Source organism: Pongo abelii, chromosome 23 (genome assembly GCF_028885655.2).
Source record: "Pongo abelii isolate AG06213 chromosome 23, NHGRI_mPonAbe1-v2.0_pri, whole genome shotgun sequence".
Lineage (NCBI taxonomy): Eukaryota > Metazoa > Chordata > Mammalia > Primates > Hominidae > Pongo > Pongo abelii.
In genome coordinates this window covers 33,405,665-33,412,748 of record NC_085929.1, presented here as the reverse complement: position 1 = coordinate 33,412,748, position 7,084 = coordinate 33,405,665, and the positions used below count along the sequence as shown (strand labels likewise).

The following is a 7,084-nucleotide window of genomic DNA, read 5'->3' as shown; positions in this document are numbered from 1 at the left end:
GATATGAATCAAATAATCATTTCTACTTTGTGGATGAGGAAAGTGACGCTCCAGGATATTAAGCGTGTTGCTTCACGTCGTGAATTTTGTAAGACACGAGGCTGAGTTTTGAAAGCTAAACCTGGTGTTCTCTCCACTGGCTCCCCAAGTCCACTCCCTAAGTCCAAACCCCTGCCCCAGTGAGCAGAGTTGGAAAACAGAGCAGGGAAAAGACAGACAGTAAGCAAGAGGCAGAGAAAGTATTGCAACCCAGGTCTCCTGGGCCCCAGCTGAAGCACTTTTCTCAGCCCCATACTGCATTTGAAACTTGCTAAGATTTTTTAAGAGACTTAGAACTGCCAAACCAAGAGACCAGTCAACTATGTTGCCCTATAATGGAGGCATTGGAGGCGTCTTTCAATCGTCAGTGCTGGAGGGGTCGTCCCTCTGTGATGACTTATACTTTATACAGCCCAGAGTTCTTTCTTCTCTGACCTCATGGAGCTACCCATTCCCTTCTAGAGGCATGAAACAGTGAGGGACAGGTGTTCTCCCCAAAAGATGCTTTTAGCTGCAAACTCTTTAAAAACAATCCTCTCCCAATTCACCCACCACCACGCAAAGTTCACTCTGATATCATAGGAAGAAAAGTATGGTGAATACAGCACAAGGTGTGTCATCGGACAGAGGTGAACTTGAACCCAGCTCCACAGCCATAGAAAGTCCGTTCACCTCTGCTGCGCCAGTCATTTGTTAAAAGTGTACTGGAATGTTGCAAGCGTTATAGAAAGCCATACATTCATGTATGCACCCACATATATGTGTTCAGTTTTTGTAGAAACGGGATCATATCATGCACCATATTCTGCAAGTGGATTTTTTTTTCACTTATTGCTTCTTGGTTATCTTAGTATGGGTCTTAAGAATGCAGACTTTAAGGCCAGACACAGTGGCTCATGCCTGTAATCCCAGCACTTTGGGAGGTCAAAGTGGGCAGATCAAGAAATCAGGAGTTCGGGACCATCCTGGCCAACGTGGTGAAACCCTGTCTCTACTAACAACACAAAAATTAGCTGGGCGTGGTGGCGGGTGCCTGTAATCCCAGCTACTCAGGAGGCTGAGGCAGGAGAATTGCTTGAACTCAGGAGGCAGAGGTTGCAGTGAGCTGAGATCACGCCACTGCTCTCCAGCCTGGATGACAGAGCGAGACTCCATCTCAAAAAAAAAAAAAAAAAAAAAGAAGAAGAAGAAGAAGAATGCAGGCTTTAGAGACAGATCATGTGGTTTAATTCTCAGGTCTGCAACATGCCGGCTGGACAAATGTCCTAACGTCCTTCACAAATTTGCATGTCATCCTTGCACAGGGACCATGCTAATCGTCTATCATTCCAATTATAGTGTATGAGCACGACAAATGTCCTAAAGTCCTAATCCCACCTTTGCTCGGTGTTCACATCTGTTAAATGGGAATATTAATCGTGTGCAGGTGTACCTGAAAGGATTAAATGATGGAATGCAGGGAGAGTGCCAGCTCCTATTTAGGGCTTGGTAGATGCTGACTAATATTATTCCAAAAATTTGCTTTGCTTATTTTCAGCTATTGTACGGTATTTCAGAGTGTGCTTAACCTTCACCCTGTTTGCGGACATTCAGGGCTTTTCTGTATGTACTATAGAACTGCATGTCAAATTGGGGGATGCAGGTTCCACTTGAAATTGATCACAGCCATTATTGCTCAGAAATTGAGTGGTTATGAAGGCAGGAAATATACACGAGGAAGGTTTGTTTTGTCAGTATAATGTTGATGTTTTACAGTGAGAAAGTGCTCATGGAACTGCTTGTGAAAGAGAGAAAAAGAAAAAGGTAGAGAAAGAAAAAAAGAAGGAAGGGGGGAAAAGAAAAAGATATAGAGGATGGCAATTGGAGTGTCAAATGCTGGCATTTGTGCCTGGGCACAAGATCTTGAAAATATGAGGCCCCCCTCAGAATGGTGGCAGTTACAGTATCATCATCCTCTCCTAATAGTCATGATCCCAGGCCAGGAGCAGTGGCTTACGCCTGTAATCCTAGCACTTTGGGAGGGCAAGGTGGGAGGATCACCAGAGGTCAGGAGTTTGAGACCAGTCTAGCCAACGTGGTGAAACCCTGTCTCTACTAAAAATACAAAAAATTAGTTAGGCGTTGTGGTGTGCACCTACAATCCCAGCTACTCAGGAGGCTGAGGCAGGAGAATTGCTTGAACCCGGGAGGCAGAAGTTGCAGTGAGCCAAGATCACACCATTGCACTCCAGCCTGGGAAACAAGAGTGAAACTCTGTCTCAAAAAAAAAAAAAAAAAAAAGTCGTGATCCCAAAATTATGTGGAGTTTCACCAATCGAAGACAGTGAAAAAAATCTTTCAGGCTCACTGTTCTCAGGCAATAATGAAGGACGGCAACATGTGTGCATGTCTGTGTGTTTATGTGCATCTTTGCATGTAATTGTGTGTAGATGTGTGTGAGCCTGTGTGTATCTCTATGCATACGTGTGTGTGTATTTGTATATGCATGTATGTGCATGTGTGGGCATCATGCACATATGTGTACTTTTCTGCAAAGTGATTTTTTTTCATTGATTGCTTCTTATATTTTAGGATGGGACTTACCCTGTGCGTCAGTGTCTGCGTGTACATGTGTATGGATGTGTATCCTCATGTATGTGTACACATCTGTGTGTGTGTGTGTGCATACATAGGTGCATGTGTTTCCTCTTTGGTAGACAAGAATCTCAGTAAATGAGGTGATGTATAATGGGTGCAAAATAGTTTTGAAAACTGCCCATTCTATACATATGTAGCTAAGCAGAGTTAATATTCATGTCCAGCATGCAAAGCAACCCTGATTGATCCCCCTCTCCACCTTCCACTTTCCCTCTGCTTCCCTTAAATTCTCTAATTGTCATCTCCATCCACACAAACAGCAGTGGATCCTGTAGCATATAACCTTCCCTGACTTAGTCATTTGAGAAAGCCAAGGTTTCTGGTTGATGTAAAATCGCCTCTAATTACCATCTTAAAAATTATGTTTGGGATGAAAATCTCTGTAAAATGCACTATGCTCTTTGATAGTTTGGACAGCAGCCCTTGAACTAAATCACAGATCTATCATTATGGGCATCATTTATTTTCCCGTGAGAAATGAAAGGCTCTGTACAATGCAAAGGGGTCTCCCCCTTTGCCCCTTCACAAAATGACCCTATACCGCTCAGTTTTTGCCATTAGTGAGGCTATTTTCAAATAATCCTACCTATTTCTGTTGCCCATGAGGACACCACCAGCCACCTTCATCAGCCTTTATTACCTGCAGCTTTTCCTTCTCCCTTTTGATTTGTTGAATTCAATTTGTAGACAGGAAGATCAGCTAACCATCTTTGTTAGTGCTGTGTGCAAACCAAGAATAGCAAGGCTCTAAGTGAGATCCAAGGGCTGCTGATCAGCATAAAGGATTTAAAACATTAGGATCCTTGCTCTTATTGGTTGTTGGGTGGATAGTAAAAGTTTTGATTCATCAAATTAAAGGAGCTGCACCAGCTGAACCAGGGCTCTGTCTATATTCCAGGTATTGTGCTAAGCATAGGGGCTCAGGGATGTCAGAGGCTTTCTGGATATGATATCTGAGGATTCGAGAGGGGTGACTTTGTGGGGGTGGGGGTTGATGTTCCCGAATAAAACATGGTCTCGGAACTTGAGATTTGGATCCATTTGGCAGTACCAAACATTTATGCTCACACAGTAGATACACAAGAATAGATGTCAACACTCAGAAAGAAACACCCACACTCATATATCAGGCAGTGCATTCTGAGGGCTAACCAGGGAGTGTGGCAGCTGTGCACCTGAGGCATTTAGGTGCATTGGGACAGGACAGGAAGGCCCCTGCCTACTTTTCCATCACCTCTTCTATTTCAGGGGAGCATTTCGTGGCAACAGACTAGGGAGAGTGACAGGAGACCTGGAATCTAGCCTCTGTACCCTAAATGACTCTTAACGTGATCGTGACTTTGAGTATGGCCCTTCTTCTCTCTGGGCCTTAATTCCTCCACTTTAAAATGATGAAATTGGACCAGATGATATCTGAGGCACACTTGAGTTTAAAACACTCCTTGAATCTGATTCAATACGCAATAATGTGATTGATAATAATAAGCATCAGGTATTGAGGGTTTACCACATTCTATTTCTTCCTCATTTAGCCCAAAAAAGTGGGTGCTACATTCCCATTTTACATGTGAGAAAACCGAGGCTACCAGCAATTAAGAGTCCTGCCCTAAGTCATGCAGATAATTAGTGTCAGAGTTGCAATCTGGACCCAGGCAATCTGGCCCCACTGTCTGTGCTCTTAATCACCGATGGGCTGTGCTCCTGACAGCCTGTGAATTCACCGTTCTGGAGTCCTGCAAGAAGGGTTACTTCCTGTCTCCCCCTCTGTGATTCCCCATGCCTTCGTTTGGGTCTTTGTTAGTAACATCTCAGGGCTCACGAAGGTTGAGAGAGAGGGAAGAGGAGAACCAGGGTCTCCGATGCCTTGGAACTCGAGGCAGACTGGCACCCTGAGGTCCCCGGGCACAGTTTCCCTGCACATTCATCTGGCGCCGGCGGGCAGATGGGTATGCTGGCCAGTCCTGCCAGCCTGCCAGCTGGCCCAGAGCACCCGGTGGCTGGCACCTCGGCCACTCGGATGGGCTGCCGGCCCGCCTCCCACAGGCATGCAGCTGGCAGTGAGGAGCAGATGGGCCGGCCGGCCGGGCCGTTGGCTCTCCGTTATGCTGCCAGCTGGCTCCGCTGCACTTGGTGTCTTGGCACCTCTGGGCTGGCGTCGGTGGGCAGGAGGGCTGACATGTTGGCTTCCTATAGATGGGCAGCTGGCACAGGCAGCAGAGAGGAGGGTTCCTCGCCCCCTCCTGGCTGCTCCCTTAAATGCCCAGTGGTCGTGGTCAATGGGAACTGAAGCCGGAATCCACCCCGCTGTGGCCCTGAGGAGTTTGCTGTGAGAGCGAGCTTCCTCTTCCACACCTCCTAGGATCTGCATTGATTTGCACAAGCTCTGGCCTCCCCAGGACCTGACACCTTCCTGCCCCTGACTCCCAGCGCTCTAGCCTCCTTCACCTGCCAGGGAAGGATTGTCCCCTGGCAGGGAACCCCAGCTCCTGCCAGCTTCTCTCTGCCTCCCTTGAAGTTGGCCCACCAGTCCTTTTTCAGCTTGTCTAATTCAAAGGCTCAGCTTCTGTGAGTGCTGGAGAACTGGCCTCAGCAAAGGCTGGAATCCTGATGAGATGCTCCACGAAAGCCCAGGAGTCCTGGTTCCAGTCCTTGCATGTTCTCATGGGTGCTGTGAGAACATGTGCTTCCCTCTTCAGGCCTTGGTTTCTCTATCACTTCTTTCTTATTACTCATGAATTCTTATTACTAGTGAATAGTTCAGAATAAAATAGAATCCTGCCTTGAGGTTTCTAGATAAACTGTAATATGTTCATGACCCCTGACATTCTAGGTGCAAGCTTATGCATTTGGATGGTGTTACCTGTTGAATTGTGTCCCCAAAATGATGTTGAAATCCTAACCTCCCAAACTTGAGAATAAGACCTTATTTGGAAATAGGATCTTTGCCGATGAACAAACTAAGATAAGGTCATGGGGTAGGACCTAATTTAATATGACTATATCCTTATCAAAGGGGGGAATTTGGACACAGACATACATAGAACAAAGACAATGGAAAGATACAGGAAGAAAACAGCCATCTACAAGCCAAGGACCCCTGGGACCACAGGCAGATAAGAGAGAGGCTTGGAACGTATGCTGTCTTACAGCCTTCAGAAGGAGCCCGCCCTGCCCATACCTTGATCTCTAACTTCTGGCCTCCAAGCCTGTAAACAAATAAATTTCCCTTTTTCTCAGCCCCCTGGTCTACAGTATCCTGTCATGGTAGCCCTAGAAGACCAACACAGGTGAGCATGCCACTTTCTGGGGGATGGTTCACACATTTCATCAGGTCATCACGGGGGCTCATGACCCACCCCACCTCAAATTACAACCATTAATGTCAGTCCCAATCCTACATGGGCTTCCCATGAGGTAACATAATAGCTGTCCTGGCCAGGCACAGTGGCTCACGCCTATAATGCCAGCACTGTGGGAGGCCGAGGTGGGTGGGTCACTTGAGGTAAGGAGTTCAAGACCAGCCTGGCTGACATGGTGAAACTCCATCTCTACTAAAAATACAAACTATTAGCCAGGCATGGTGGTGCACACCTGCAATCCCAGCTACTCGGGAGGCTGAAACAGGAGAATCACTTGAACCCAGAAGGCGAAGGTTGCAGTGAACCAAGATCGTGTCATTGCACTGCAGCCTGGGTGACAGAGTGAGATTTCATCTAAAAAACAACAACAGCAACAACAAAAAAAAGCTGTCCTGAACCCTTCAGGCAGCTGAGTTAAGGTGCCTTTTACCTGCTGCTGAGAGCATCCTGAACCACCAACCCTATTCAGGGACAGTTATTTCAGGGGCTGACTCTACTCATGGACACAAAATGGCTGCAGAAGCCACACCATCACCCCCAGATCCAATTACACTTAGAGATACATTCTGAAACCCTGCATAATAAAGTATAAAGCACAGAAATGCATATAGCAGCGTGGTTTGGCTATCCAGGGGATGCTTTATTCAGACAAACTGAACCCATTACCCATGATTTCAGATTTAAAGGAAGTAAAGATCAGCTCACTTTCCATATCTAGCTTTGGATGTGATATCAGAAGATCTGGGTTCTAGCCCCCATCCCCTTATTTTCTAGCTTTAGAGACTAATTCTGTAGAGCCTTCAACTGGAAAGCAAATAAAAATATGAATCAAGCAACTTCAGGTGTGGTGGCTCACGCCTGTAATCCCAGCACTTTGGGAGGCCAAGGTGGGCAGATTGCAAGGTCAGGAGAACAAGACCATCCTGGCTAACACGGTGAAACCCCATCTCTACCAAAAATACAAAAAAATTAGCCGGGTGTGGCGACGGGCACCTGTAGTCTCAGCTACTCAGGAGGCTGAGGCAGGAGAATGGCGTGAACCTGGGAGG

At 46.5% G+C, this 7,084-nt stretch overlaps 1 non-coding gene across 1 annotated transcript; it reads right to left on the bottom strand.

The window, feature by feature from the left end:
* Window positions 1-1,295: 1,295 nt before the first annotated feature.
* On the bottom strand, window positions 1,296-1,399 carry LOC112130685 (U6 spliceosomal RNA). The gene has a single exon (XR_002912918.1). It is a non-coding gene; the product is annotated as a U6 spliceosomal RNA (small nuclear RNA).
* Between the last annotated feature and the right edge of the window lie 5,685 nt (window positions 1,400-7,084).